Source organism: Symphalangus syndactylus, chromosome 13, assembly GCF_028878055.3.
Source record: "Symphalangus syndactylus isolate Jambi chromosome 13, NHGRI_mSymSyn1-v2.1_pri, whole genome shotgun sequence".
In the NCBI taxonomy this organism is placed as follows: Eukaryota; Metazoa; Chordata; class Mammalia; order Primates; family Hylobatidae; genus Symphalangus; species Symphalangus syndactylus.
This window is the reverse complement of record NC_072435.2, coordinates 49,805,822-49,817,870: the sequence shown is the minus strand read 5'-3', so window position 1 is coordinate 49,817,870 and position 12,049 is coordinate 49,805,822. Positions and strand designations below refer to the sequence as shown.

The 12,049-nt window shown below is 41.5% G+C and overlaps 1 protein-coding gene and 1 long non-coding RNA gene across 2 annotated transcripts in view; one reads left to right on the top strand and one right to left on the bottom strand.

Annotated features, from left to right (window-relative positions):
• LOC129459807 (zinc finger protein 208-like) overlaps positions 1 to 12,049 on the bottom strand; it is a 231,224-nt gene that overhangs the window by 172,447 nt on the left and 46,728 nt on the right.
• LOC129459839 (uncharacterized) overlaps positions 9,313 to 12,049 on the top strand; it is a 54,953-nt gene continuing 52,216 nt past the window's right edge. Inside the window, exon 1 of the long non-coding RNA XR_008650084.1 lies at positions 9,313 to 9,376. This is a non-coding gene — a long non-coding RNA (uncharacterized lncRNA). The remainder of the gene's footprint in view (positions 9,377 to 12,049) is intronic.

The following is a 12,049-nucleotide window of genomic DNA, read 5'->3' as shown; positions in this document are numbered from 1 at the left end:
TGGAGTGCAGTGGTGTGATCTCGGCTCACTGCAAACTCCGCCTCCTGGTTCACGCCATTCTCCTGCCTCAGCCTACCAAGGAGCTGGGACTACAGGCACCTGCCACCATGCCAGGCTAATTTTTTGTATTTTTAGTAGAGACGGGGTTTCACCATGTTAGCCAGGATGGTCTCGATCTCCTGACCTTGTGATCTGCCTGCCTCAGTCTCCCAAAGTGCTAGGATTACAGGCATGAGCCACCGCACCCAGCCTAAAATTCTTAAATCAGTGGACAGACTGTAAGCATCCTATTGGTGTCAGTGGCCAGGTACCCAATGCCTGTTCTCTGCAGCAACTTTTGCAGTCCTATACATGAGAGTGAGTTCTGTTCCTGCAGAATGCCCTGTGCATTCTGGTGCTTTTCTGACCTCTCCTCTAACCTATAAACTGGCAACTCCAGCTCTATATTTTCACCTACAACTTATCTGAAGCTGTAATCTTTTGTCATCCTGATTACAGTACAATTCCCTCATCCTGCAAGTACTTGTAGAAATGAAAGTAATCTCCATCCTTTCTGGAAGGTGACTGCCATGCACACAACCTACTAGGCCAGGAACATTACTGCTGGCTGTCCTGATGCATGTCTCTCTCACCCTCATGTCCATCAGTCACCAGGCTCTCCCCAAAAACCATGCTTCAATCACTGACATGGGCTGTTTAATCACTCCTGACCTAAGGACCTCATTGAGTCATAAACACCTCTTAATTTTCTGCCACCAGTTTCTCCCTACTGTTGTTAATCTTCCACCTTGCTGCCAGAGGCATTATCCCCAAAACCTAAAGCTGCTCTCATTGTTTGCCTGCGTAATGACATCTCTTGGCACCATGTTGTCTACAAAAAGGAAAATCCAAACTCCTTGTTTTACAAAGACTCTCATCTGCTTCCAAACCAAATTGCTTGTCTTGGTGTGGGGAAAAGAAAGAGAGATCAGATTGTTACTCTGTCTTAGAAAGAAGTAGACATAGGAGACTTCATTTTGTTCTGTACTAAGAAAAATTCTTCTGTCTTGAGATGCTGTTAATCTGTAACCTTATCCCTAACTCTGTGCTCTCTGAAACATGTGCTGTGTAAACTCAGGGTTAAATGGATTAAGGGCTGTGCAAGATGTGCTTTGTTAAACAGATGCTTGAAGGCAGCATGCTCGTTGTCATCACCACTCCCTAATCTCAAGTAGCCAGGGACACAAACACTGCAGAAGCCAGCAGGGACCTCTGCCCAGGAAAACCACATATTGTCCAAGGTTTCTCCCCATGTGATAGTCTGAAATATGGCCTCGTGGGAAGGGAAAGACCTGACCATCCCCCAGCCCGACACCTGTAAAGGGTCTGTGCTGAGGAGGATTAGTATAAGAGGAAGGAATGCCTCTTTGCAGTTGAGACAAGAGGAAGGCATCTGTCTCTTGCCCATCCCTGGGCAATGGAATGTCTCAGTATAAAACCCGATTGTATGTTCCATCTACTGAGATAGGGGAAAACTGCCTTAGGGCTGGAGGTGGGACATGCAGGCAGCAATACTGCTCTGTAAGGCATTGAGATGTTTATGTGTATGCATATCTAAAGCACAGCACTTAATTCTTTACCTTGTCTATGATGCAGAGACCTTTGTTCACGTGTTTATCTGCTGACCTTCTCTCCACTATTATCCTATGACCCTGCCACATCCCCATCTTGGAGAAACACCCAAGAATGATGAATAAATACTAAGGGAACTCAGAGGCCGGCGGGATCCTCCATATGATGAACACTGGTCCTCTGGGCCCCCTTATTTCTTTCTCTATATTTAATCTCTGTGTCTTTTTCTTTTCCAAGTCTCTCATTCCACCTAATGAGAAACACCCACAGGTGTGGAGGGGCAACCCACCCCTTCATCTTGGCTGTTTTCTCTATCTTCCACATCACTGCCACACTGAATAATTCTTTACTGCCTCTGCTGTTGCATGGGTTCTTCTTTTTGTTGTGTCTCCATCTTCTTCCCCCAGCAAAGAACATTTACTTTTCTGTTGAGACCCATCTCAAATACTACCTTTTCTAGAAAGAATTAGGCCTTCTGTTTCTAATGACTTTTACTCCCATGTGCCAAGTCTGTCTGCTGTAATTTATCTGTTAACATGTTTCTCCCACCTCAGGAATATTTTTTCCATCTCTTGTACCTAGCACAATTGCATGGTTGGTGCGGACTACTGCATGTTGATTTCTTCTTTCTTTCTTTCTTTCTTTTTTTTAGATGGAGTTTTGCTCTGTCACCCAGGCTGGAATGCAGTGGTGCAATCTCGGCACACTGCAAACTCCACTTCCCGGATTCAAGCAATTCTCCTACCTCAGCTTCCCGAGCAGATGGGATTACAGACACCGACCACCACATTTGGCTAATTTTTGTATTTTTAGTAAAGACAGGGTTTCACCATGTTGGTCAGGCTGGTCTAGAACTTCTGACCTCAGGTGATCGGCCTGCCTCGGCCTCCCAAAGTACTGGGATTTACAGGTGTAAGCCACCACACCTGAACTTGCCTGTTGATTTCTAACATAAACATGAGATTTTTTAAGATTTTGGAGAAGAGCCACATGTAAATTGAAAACTAAGGCCTTTCACTCCACATTCAGTAAAGGAAGTGGACATAAACTAACAACTTTGGCACATCTGTCATGTAGTCGTTCGCAGCTACATGAAAAAGATTTAGGTGCTTTGGTGGGAAAGAATGAATTACAGAAATTCTAAAATAAAAGTTGGCTCAGCTTAAAGAGAAAAGAAAATGCTTCTTAATGCCTGGTTGCACTAAAAGCTGTCACACTGTGGCCTTTAATAATTCTAAACATTATTAATGGATTTTGGTTTGAACTTTAAATTCAATAGGAAAAATAAACGCACAGATAAAAGACCCAGAACATTTCAGAGCGCCAATGTGTGAGCCCATTTTCTCTACTTATTTAGAGTTTTGTTTCACTAGTAGTATGAGTTAATAGAAGTGTTGGTTTATATATAATTTAACTTTCCTTTATTTCGTTATTTCTTGGTTTTAAAATTGAATGTAAAACCAGAAACCTGCAGGGTATAAATCTTGCTGGATATGTGTATGTGCAATGCACCTACTTGCTAATAATTGATTATATATCATACTCATAAAAAGAACCATTTTTACTGTTTTAGGGGAAGTTATTTTACCCTGGTACTTTATTGTTAAAAACAACAACAAAGCACTTCTATAAATAGACACAATCAAAATTTTAACTTTCTTTTAATAGAGGTACATATATTTTTAGAAATAAAAGAGATACCCAGAAGATAAGGTGGGTGTTCTGAAACACAAGGTGAGCCATTTGAATGGGTTTTCTTTTCAAAGAGTAAATTTTTAACAAAGAAAAAGTTAGCATTGTGGGTGACTTAGTGTCTTTTATACAAGATGAAATCCTGATTGATTAAGGATATATTATTAACGGTAAATGTCGATTAATAAGTGCTTGCATGCTAACTAGAATTAAGATTCATACCTGATAGATACATTTAAACATAATATTCCAACTTAGTTTTATTTCTGAGGAGGCTTCTATATTTTCCTCTATGATACAGAAAATAGATTTTTTAGGCCATTTTATCTTTTACTTTAGAGCTTTTAATTGTTGGTTCAGTGGATTGTTTTATAATGGTTTAACATCTCAAACAGGTTTTCTGTGATTTGGTCAGTTAAATCTATATGTATTTGGTTAAAACACTCAAAAGTTTTAAACCAAGAGTAACTTAAAGGAGGCTTAACTTGTGTTTCTCTGAATTTGATTTGCATTTAAATTATAAAAATGTTTTACAAGAGCCATTTTGTGTTAAAAACTTATTAAAGTTTTACAATTTAATTTTTCTAAGTACAGTTCTGTATTAGATTTAGCCTCTTTTTTTGAGACAGAGTCTCGCTCTGTTGCCCAGGCTGGAGTGCACTGGCATGATCTCAGCTCACTGCAAGCTTCGCCTCCCGGGTTCACACCATCCTCCTTCCTCAGCCTCCCAAGTAGCTGGGACTACAGGTGCCCGTCACCATGCCCAGCTAATTTTTTGTATTTTCAGTAGAGACGGAGTTTCACCGTGTTAGCCAGGATGGTCTCAATCTCCTGACCTCGTGATTCCACCCACCTTGGCCTCCCAAAGTGCTGGGATTACAGGCGTGAGCCACCACGCCTGGCCTAGCCTCTTTTTAAAAGAGACGGTTTTTCACTATCAAATTTACCATTCCCATGATTTTTTTTTACATTTACACATTTTATTTATTCCATAAATATCTGATTATCTGCTTGTGAAGGTTCTATCTTTACCACCAAACTTACTTGCATTGCAAAGATAGACCGTTGCTAATATCATAGAGGATATATCACAGTGAAAGAGACACATCCAGCTATGAAAACTCACTTATATCAGTGTTAACTGCTCAAAGTTAAGTATGACAAGAACTTATGAAGTAAAGTTTGGCCTTTGTGTATGGGAGAGGAATGGAGGATGTCGGGATGCAGGTCAAGTAAGGCATCCTGTGGAAGTGACATTTGAGCTAGTATCTGAAGAATGTGTGACAGGAAGAAAAAGAATACTTCAGAGAACAGCAGGTACAGAAGCTGAGGTTGAAAATGTGGATGTGTCCAGGGAAGTGGAAGAAGTACAGTGTGTTTGGAAGAAGAAAAGACACTGAATGAGGGAAATTACAGGAATGATGAAGTAGGCAGGGGCTAGAGTAGGCTTGTAAGAGCTCTGGAAAGCTGTAAAAAGTGTTGTGCCCAAAAGTAGTGTGGTGAGATTTGAATGTTATGTACTATTTTTACCCACAGTAGTAAATAGACCTGGTAGAAGAAAATAATTATTGGACTTCTGTTTGGAAGAAGATCAGTTAGAAGGCTAGTTTATGAAAAATTTGAAAAGCATTGGTGGCCTGAAGCATAGTGACAGTAGAGATGGGAGCTCAGATGGATTTGATAGAGGTTTAAGAGGTAGGAGAGGCTTGATGATGGGATGCTGTGGGGAAGGGATAGATGACTTCCTGATCTTGGATTTTATAGCCGGGTGGATGGTGGTGCCTTACTAAGATTGGAATGCTAGATTAGGCAATGTATATGAACTGGGCATGTTCTCTACCCTTTAAAGAATTACGTATATGTTTTCTGTTTTTAGCTATTTCTCCACTTGTAATGTGTTATAGTTGGTTAAAAATTAAGTATCTGGCATGGACAAAGCATGAAAAATACTATGTAACTGATAAACCAGTGTTATGTTCTTATCTATAAAAATAATTAAATGGTTTTATCTTATTATTTTCCTGCTTTCCTTTTAATTTACTGATATTAAACTGCAAAGGACAGATTTCTTGTAGATGACCTGAGCTTTTCAATGATTTTCAGCTGAGATTTACACCTAACTGTTGAGAGTGTTGAAGTTTGTGTTTGATGTAGTGATGCTTTATCTGTTTGACTTTTAAGCATAGGATTCATGTGAAGACACTTTGGGTAGGAACCAAGTTAGGACTTTCACAATGTCTTAAGCCCATCAGAGCAGTTCTGATGCTAATTAGGAGCATCAGAACACTTTTCATGGACTTATTTTTCATGTAATTTCTTAATTGAAACCCCATAAAGAACATAAGTGGCCTTGTGATACCTTAATGTCTTAGAGTTATATCAATATTTTGCTTCACCTGTAATCTGTGAAAATAGTTTATTTAGTAAACAGAAGTTGTTGTTTATCTATTGTATGTAAGATCTTCACTAGATCTGAGAGTGCCCAAGACAAAGATTTATTTTACCCCTTTCACAAAGAGTGAAACATTTCCACAGAATATTTGTCTAGCCAATATTTAAATACTTCTGGTGATGACAGATCTGCTACCTACCCCTAGGCAGTCCTTGGGCTTCTACTATATTAATTCACTTTTTTATGGCAAACAAAGTATTTCTGAAACAAAATAGGGATGTGTTTTCTGAGTTGGTACATGCTAGAAGCTGGAGTGCAGGCAGGCTGTTCTGTGCTTTATGCAACTCAGGGAGACAGTATGCAATCTGACCCCCAGAGAGTTCCATCAGGGCATGCTTCAACTACTTAGTGAGTGGTCATCTCCTACATTAAGGTTTCTGCTCCTGAGAAAAAATATCAGTTTCACTTGGATACACAGCCATCCTCTTCTGTGTGAGTTGGGCCACCATATTCTAAGACAATCTTATGTGAAAGTCTTATAGGGACTCTAATTTTGGGTAATGCTTTTCTCTGATGTCATCCACATGACTCACCAAAATCTCAGGTGAGCCCCACTGTGCTCGAGAGATGATTCTCTTATGGTATCAATCCTGACAGATGTAACGTGAACATCTCTTTGGGCCCCAGGTAACACTGATTTCCCGATTTTGGGGAGAATATGATTTTTCTTTTTCTTTTTTTTTTTCTTTTTTGAGACAGAGTCTCGCTCTGTCGCCCAGGCTGGAGTGCCGTGGCACGATCTCGGCTCACTGCAAGCTCTGCCTCCTGGGTTCATGCCATTCTCCTGCCTCAGCCTCCTGAGTAGCTGGGACTACAGGCAACCACCACCACGCCCGGCTAATTTTTTGTATTTTTAGTAGAGACGGGGTTTCACCATGTTAGCCAGGATGGTCTTGATCTCCTGACCTTGTGATCCGCCCGCCTTGGCCTCCCAAAGTGCTGGGATTACAGGCGTGAGCCACCACGCCCAGCCGAGAACATGATTTTTCATCTCTTGTTTGGGAGCATAGATATTTCTGCGTTACCACAAATAAATATCATTAGGACAGACACCACACTTTATTCCATTTCCGTATAGGATAAGATAAACTGAATAGAAAGGAATAAAACTTTAAAAAGCCCTCCTCACTCCTCACTTATTAAAATTAAAATAGTTGCTGGGTGCGGTGGCTCACGCCTGTAATCCCAGCACTTTGGGAGGCAGAAGCAGGTGGATCACCTGAGATCAGGAGTTCCTGACCAGCTTGGCCAACTTGGTGAAACTCCGTCTCTACTAAAACTACAAAAAATTAGCTGGGCATAGTGGTGCATGCCAGTAATCCCAGCTACTCAGGACGTTGAGGCAGGAGAATCGCTTGGACCCAGGAGGCAGAGGTTGTAGTGATTCGAGATTGTGCCATTGTACTTCAGCCTGGGCTACAAGAGTGAAACTCCATCTCAAATATAAGTAAATAAATAAATAAATAAAATTGATACAGTTTGGTGAAGAGATGCTGAGAAGAATACTTCTAAAACTAAGCTTAAGTACGTGTTTTGAAAATGTAAATCTTAAGGTACTCTACAAATAACTCAAGTTTTTGTCTCACTGTGACCCAAGCATATGCGTGCATTCAGAAGTCTAATTACAAGTTAGCTATAAATATATCTTACCAGATAATTACCATGTTGTTAATATCAAAAATTGGAATCTAAATTATGTTCAGAACCAATTTGTGGTGGCAATTATATATAAGCCAACTTTTGGATAAGCCATTAACAGCTACTTATTTTGGAGAATGCTGGATAGTAGTGACCACGGATACTGTCTGTTGGGTGATGTATTTTTTCTTAAATGTTTGTGTATTTGCACTGTTATAGTGTTGCTTCCTTGAGGCTCTGGTGTGTTAAGTTTTCTATGCTTCAGAGTATGGGCATTTCTTACATATGGCTGTCTTCTGGATATGTTACACTACCTATTGTGGTAAGATTAAGTGAATGAAAGTTGAATATATTTTCTGTTAAGTCCCTAAGGAAATTAATGAAGTAAGTTAATAAAGAAATACATGTTTGAAATTTTAGTTTACTTCAGAGAGGTAATTTGAGTTTACTTCAGAGAAATTAAAAATTGTATCAGGTAAGCCAGGCCAGGTGATGTGTCTTAAGGGTGTCTGTAATATGCCCAAAGCCAGTGTCATCTTGCAAAGAGTGAGAGATCAGGATATATGCTGTAAAGTTACTTCTTTTTTTTTTTTTTCCAAAAAAGTGAATGCTCTGCCTTAAAATGAGAGTGTGTGTGCACGTTTGGTCTTCTTGTGACAATAAGTGCTGAAAACAGTGTAGTCACTAATGTCAGTTTCTCACTGATTTTGCTTCTCTTCTTAATCAGCTCTAAATGTAGATGTGGTGAACATGGTTGTCTGTGTGTTCTGAAGCTTGCTTTGTGCCTTTGTTACTCTGATCTGCACTGGAGAGTGAATAGTGTGTGGTTCATGTGTTTGTTTTGTGTTATGCTAAGAAAAAAGGAGAAGTATCAGTGTATTGGGGAAGTAAAGTGGTTAACGCTGGTCAAATTCTTATGTTTAGAGATTATTATTTATTATATTTAAAGTAAATGGAATTTTGTAAGGGCTCATTTGCCCAATTTGTCTCTAGGAAGTCTGATAGTAGCTAGCGCTGTCTCTTGTGTCTCTTCAGAAAACTAAATAAACAGAAAGCAGTCCTAAACACCAGAAACTACAACAAGCTTATATTACAAGTGAATCTGTCCAGAGTACTTTTAAATAAGTTTAACCTACAGCATTCGAGTTGCAGACAAACTTTGGTGAAAAGCATTTCTTAGCCAGGTTTGCCTGTATTTGCATTAAATCAGATAAACCAGAAGTATTTCTGTCTCTCTTCTACCTGTGCTAGACCTATTAATCCATACAAATCCAGTCTGTCAAGTCAACAATCGAAAGTTGTACTTTAATTTCACCCTTTCTTGGTTGTTACTGTACATGTGGTTTACAAAGAAAAGGGAAGATGGAGCCACCATTTTGAACAGGCATAGTCCCCAGGCAGCCCCTTTTCCTACTGGCATAGCGTGGGGGTTGTAAGACAATACATTCAAGCTTATGTACAAGGCATTTGAGGTTGAGGCATGGAAAAATACTGAGGCACTGTGTGTATGTTGTTTGTGCATGAGACTGTAATTCCTTGACCCTGAAAACAGGACAAGGAACAGAATGTGTGATAAAGACTGCTGAACACAGCCTCCTAAGAATGTGGTTTGAGTGCTTTTAGATGTTATAAACAAAGCCATACGCACCTCATGACCCGAACCCAAATAGCCACCTGGTGGATGTTTCTTGTTTGTCTAAATTGTAGTTCAACAACCCTTCTCAATAAATACTTGGCGGATGAATCTTAAAGCAACACTCCATTGGAGGAGCTGCCTCCTTCCCCGTTCAGCTGTAATTGTCTGAGTACTTATTTCTCGGCATTCACTGCAGAGCAAGCTGCAAGTGGTGACTCGGACGTGATCAAGTGGTGACTCGGACATGATCAAGTGGTGACTCCGACATGATCAAGTGGTGACTCCGACGTGATCGCCTTGAAGTTATGCATGGAGTAGGATGACTCACCAATCTTCGGGGAATACCGGTAAGGGATAGTCCCGACCCATTTTCAGGCGGACAGGACCGACCCCTATAATACCAGGGGTCGGGTTACCATGGATCAGGAGTTGTCCAAAGAGCAGGAAGTATTTTTTAAAACAGTGCAACAATTACTTAAGGTTATTCAGTGCACCATAGAGTCTGAAGCTTTGCATAAGCTTATGTTTTTAATTCAGCAGGAATGCCCTTGGTTCCCTGATCAAGGAACATTAGACTTAAAGTTATGGGAGCAGGCAGATTGCTGCCTGAAAAGAGGACTTGAGCAGGGCCATTTTACTAATGTTATCGTTTTGATCACCTGGAGTCTGGCATGCTCTGTGTTGTACCCTCTTTATATGCCAGATCGTGATGAGTCAGATTACCCATTTCCTTCACCTGAAGGGAATTCGGAAAATTTAAAGGAAAAGGGAACACAGAAAGCAGAACAACAGGGAGAGGTTCCTCCCCCAACTTCACTCCCTTCAGTAGGGCATAAAGAAGACACTTTTTCTAGCGATGATGAGGACAGACTGGAGCCTTTTCCTCTCCCAATAGAAAAGCCATTGCCCTCTTTTCCTCCACCCTTCACATGACCTGCATCTGTTGGCCCCATTCAGGCAATAGCACCTCCCATCCCCCTTGAGTAGATTGGAGGCCGTCCAAGGGACTGTTCTTGGATAAGACCTCCAGGGAGTGAACATTTATATGACCGGATGGCCGTGTCCCCTCAAAAAACTTCCCTACTAGAAGGATGTCTCCAGGAGGGACTGAAGAAGGAAGATCCTGAGGCACTTTTTAGTGCATTCCCTGTCATTGTTCAAAATAATAGGAGACGGCATGAGTGCTTGCCTTTTATTGTCTTTAAGGAGTTAAAAAGAAGTATCCACGAAAATGGTGTACATTCACCCTTTACGCAGGGGATGGTTGAGGCTCTGGGAAATGGTTATGAGATGGCTGTGCATGACTGGAAAACTCTGGGAAAAGTTTTGGCTTCAGCTGCTGGATATACTGTGTGGTGGAGAGAGTAGAGTGATCTAGCCATGCAGCAATCCTTGCAAAATTTGGATAATATCCTGATACAGCTTGATATGTATGCTATTGGAGACAGGGCCTTTTGCTTCAGCTCAGGCTCAGGCTCACGTGGACGGCCATTTATTTCCTCAATGCTCACAGCTAGCAACACAGGCATGGAAGAGAATACCCATGGGACAATTCCAGTGTTCCTTTATGATGGTTAAACAGGGTGCCACAGAAACATATGTTGAATTTATCAACCGATTGCAGGCTGCAATTGAAAGACAGGTACCTCATCCTGAAGTCGCCAAACTTCTTATGTTGCAATTGGCTTTTGAAAATGCAAAAGGATTGTCAGGCAGCAATAACCCCAGTCTGAGCCACTGCCACTGAAATCGGTGTGTTTATTAAAACGTGCCAGAATGTAGGCACTACAACTTATCTGGCTCAGACTTTTGCTGCAATGATGACTGGGGCCACATGTTATAGTTGTGGCCAAACTGGGCATATGGCCAAAGAATGCCAACAGAATGGAGTCCCAAAGAAATCAAAGGCCCCTAAAATACCCTCTCAAGAATGCTCACAATTCGGCAAAGGTAAGCACTGGGCTAATCAGTGAAAATCAAAATTTGATAAGGATGAAACCCATTATCGGGAAGCGGGAAGAGGGGCAAGGCCTCCAGCGCCCAGAAAAATCCATGGAGGAACACCAATTCCCAGACTTGGGGAATGATTTTCCCCTCCGACTCAGGACCAGAAATAGCATCCATAACCTCTCTTCAGCCACCTCTGGCAGCGCAGGGCTGGACCTCACAGTCATAACAGATATGGTGCTTAAAGAGCAAGATGGGGTCCAGCTGATTTCTACTGAATAATCTATGGCCCATTACCCAGAGGACTGTTTGGATTATCAGAAGGTCTTCTAGTACACTTAAAGGAATTCAGATTTTCCCTGGAGTCATAGATTCAGACTATTTAGCAGAAATTAATGGCCGGGCGCGGTGGCTCACGCTTGTAATCCCAGCACTTTGGGAGGCCGAGGCGGGCGGATCACGAGGTCAGGAGATCGAGACCACGGTGAAACCCCGTCTCTACTAAAAATATAAAAAAATTAGCTGGGCGTGGTGGCGGGCGCCTGTAGTCCCAGCTACTCGGAGAGGCTGAGGCAGGAGAATGGCGTGAACCCGGGAGGCGGAGCTTGCAGTGAGCCGAGATTGCGCCACTGCACTCCAGCCTGAGTGACAGAGCGAGACTCCGTCTCAAAAAAAAAAAAAAAAAAAGAAATTAAAGTTATGGTACAGGTGTCAGGGGTCCACGCCATCTCTAAAGGGACTTGCCTTGCTCAGATTATTCTTATTCCTTACCTTCAAGGTAATGTTCAACAGACCTGTGGGGCCTCAGGATTCGGCCACTCAGGCATGAAGGTTTTTTGGAGTACTCCAGTGTCATCTCATAGACCACACTTGGAAGTAACAATTAATGGAGTTATGTTTATGAGAATTATTGACATAGGGGCTGATCAAACTATAATAGCTAAAAGACAGTGGCCTTCAGATTGGGCCTCTCCTGCCTGATGTTCTGTCACGGGTGTTGGAGGGTATCAACAACCATTAAAAAGTAGGCATATTCTTCCACTTTTGGTCCCGGAAGGCAAGGTCACCCATGT